Source organism: Pseudophryne corroboree, chromosome 1 (genome assembly GCF_028390025.1).
Source record: "Pseudophryne corroboree isolate aPseCor3 chromosome 1, aPseCor3.hap2, whole genome shotgun sequence".
NCBI lineage: Eukaryota > Metazoa > Chordata > Amphibia > Anura > Myobatrachidae > Pseudophryne > Pseudophryne corroboree.
In genome coordinates, this window is record NC_086444.1 from 468247892 (window position 1) to 468251018 (window position 3127).

Here is a 3127-nt window from a genome sequence, read left to right on the forward strand (position 1 = left end):
CTCTGTGACCTGCCTGTGAGAAATGATTTGAACCAGTTTAGGACTGTGCCATCCAGACCACAGAAATGTATCAGTCGCTCAATCAGAAGCCCATGGTCCACGGTATCAAATGCTGCCAAGAGATCCAGAAGGATTAATATTGAACAGTCACCTCTGTCTTTTGCCATCAGAAGATCATTTAACACACACACCAGGGCTGTTTCAGTGCTATGTCTTCTCCTGAATCCTGATTGAAATGGATCATAAATATCATGGGTTGTCAGGCGGGTTTCCAGTTGATTTGCAACGACTTTCTCAATAACCTTTCCTAGGAAAGGAAGGTTTGATACCGGTCTGTAGTTGGTCATGCAGTCGGGATCTAAATTAGGTTTTTTAAGAAGCGGTCTAACAATTGCTTCCTTTAGGGGTTCAGGAAAAATGCCTGTCTGCAAAGAGCATTGAACAATTTTTGTAAAGACAGGACCAATTATATCCATACAACCTATTAGAAGCTTGGTTGAGGCTGGGTCCAGATCACAGGTGGTGGGACGCAAAATCCGAGCAATTTCAGCAGTGTCCTTTACATCCACTGGATCAAAGCTGGTCCATGAAGGCAGGAAGCTTATATTGGCAGGCTTTGTAGTTTGGCACTCCTTTGATGGCACTGTGGAGATTCCAGCCCGGATGGTGGATATTTTATCTGCAAAGAGGTTTGCAAACTCGTTGCATCTTGCCTGGGAGAGGGTCTCATCAGTCTGCAGGCATGCTGGCTTGCAAAGCATCTCCACTGTGCGGAAAAGTTGAGCTGGCCTATTGTTTGCTGCTGTGATCTCATTTGACAGGAACTGTGCTTTCTTACGAGTGATTGTCGATTGATATTCTTCGTTATGCTTTATTAGTTTTTTTTGTCATCCACTAGGTTAGTCTTCCTCCATCATCTTTCCAGTCTACGCCCCCTTTTCTTGAGCACACTAACACTGTTGTCGAACCATGGAGCTTGACGTTGTGGTTTACGAGGTCTTAAACGCACAGGGGCGATAATATCAATTGCAGCCATAACATCCCTATTATAAGAACGGAGTAGGGAACAGGGATCTTCACAGGCACCCAGTATAGCAGAGAGATCCAGATTTGCTGCAAGAGCCTGGGGAGTCATACCCCTCCTTGGACGATACCTGGTCAACTCCACGGGCAGAGATCTTATTTGAGGGGTTGCAACTGAGAACCAGAGGGAATAGTGGTCTGGCAGTGGGAGAAAAATAAAGCTCTTGTGTGGGCGCACTCTTAGGAAAAGAAAAGAAGAAAAAGAAGAAAAATCTTCAATTGGAAAAGATTATATTAAAACATGAGTTTATTAATTAATTAGTTAAGAACAAATATCCTTCTACGATCCTAAAGAAAAATGCAGAGAAAATGCAAAAAGTTTTAAAAAAAATTATGTTAAAGTGTTCTGGTCTGTAAATCATGAAGGAAAGATTTAGAAAGGTTGCAGACACTAAATAGTCTGACACCCGTTTCTCCTGACCAGTACAGATAATCTGAATTAATGGGACCCACGGAGGAGGTCGGTGTACATATTTTGTCATAGAAAGACTAATTACATTGGGTCAATACTATACACTTTGTTAGTTACCCGTGAAATCATATGGCATAAATTCAGATTGGATGTCTAGCTGTGCTCATGAAAAATAGGTCCTCATAAAGAGGGATATAGAAAAGAAAAAGGCTGAAATGAGTATAAATAGTGGTGATACTGCTGTTGGTGTCCACCCTTCAGAGGAAGGGGAATAGTTCCTGTCCTAGAACACCGGGTATTCCCAGGGAGTCTCCTCTCGTGGTACTGACCCAGCCCAGCGCTGTTTAGCTTCCAAGATCGGACGAGATCGGGCACAAGCAGCGTGGTATGATAGTAGGAGGGATATCTACCAATGAGAGTGCACCTATATATGAAAATATAGAATGATAGAAATATAGAACAAGTAGTACGTGGATCTGCTTTCCACGTTAGGCAGGGTAGAATGACTGTCACACCGTGGCACTGTGTACCCTGTATCGGGGATGAGAGTGGTCTGACCAGATGACTGGGTTTATTTTTAGGTCAGTGACTTCTAATCCAATCTGAAAGACAAGGTCGAGAGTGTGACCACTTTTATGTGTGGCAGAGGGAATGACCTGTGTGAAGCCCAGACCATTCATTGTGCACAGGAGGTTTTGGCCAAGGCGTGAGAGCTCATCATCCACCCATGCATTGAAATCCCCGAGGATGAGCCATCTTTGATGTTCCAGAACCAGGCCAGCAACAGTGTCTGCAATTTCTTGTAGAAATATTTTTCCATCTCCAGGTGGCCGGTAAATGAGAAGTACTCTGAAACCTAATCCTGTCGAACTCCGGGCAGCAATGCACTCAAATGAGCGAGTAGTTTCAATAGGGTGGACCCTAAGTTTAAGTTCTTTTTTGAAGCAGATAGCCACCCCGCCACCCCTGCGGTCCAGTCTTGGGTTGTGGATGACAGAGTAGTTTGTTGGTACTGCAGCCTCCAATATAGGTACTGCATTTTCATCTAGCCAGGTCTCTGTAATACAGGCTAGATCTGCAGATTCAATAAGGTCAGCAATTGTTGCAGTCTTGTTTCTTATAGATCTGGCATTACAAAGGACTGACCTGATTGGGCATACCAGAGGGCCTTCAGTTTTCTTTATGTTAAGTACAGGAGCTCTGGGTATGGGGGTCACAAAGTGAGAGTTGACAGTTCTGTCCTTCCAAACACAGGGCCGTCTTTTGGGTATCACTTCTATTTGATTGTTCTTTGAGTATGGGGGTGAGCAGGTGGGTAAAGGACTTAGATGGTTCCCGGGGGAAATACATTTCCGGCCTACTCGCTTCCCACGAATGCGCCTGTGTTTTCTTTTTAAAATGCCAAGGGATTGGAGAATAGAAGCCTGTGATGGTGTGATAGGAACTGCAGAACGTGGTGGCGGAGTGAAAGAATGAAGCTGGAGCAATACGTATACATTTGGTCATCAATGACAGATTACTATAATTTTGAGCTGCATATGATGATGAGAGAGGGAGAGAAAGCAGTGTTTTTTTTTTTTTTCTTATTCGTTTTTTTTTTTGTGTTTTTTTTCCCCCCAATTCGGTATGTGA

General features: G+C 43.7%; 1 pseudogene; it reads right to left on the bottom strand.

Moving 5' to 3' along the window:
* Positions 1 to 1775: 1775 nt before the first annotated feature.
* LOC134937973 (5S ribosomal RNA) lies at positions 1776 to 1894 on the bottom strand (annotated as a pseudogene).
* Between the last annotated feature and the right edge of the window lie 1233 nt (positions 1895 to 3127).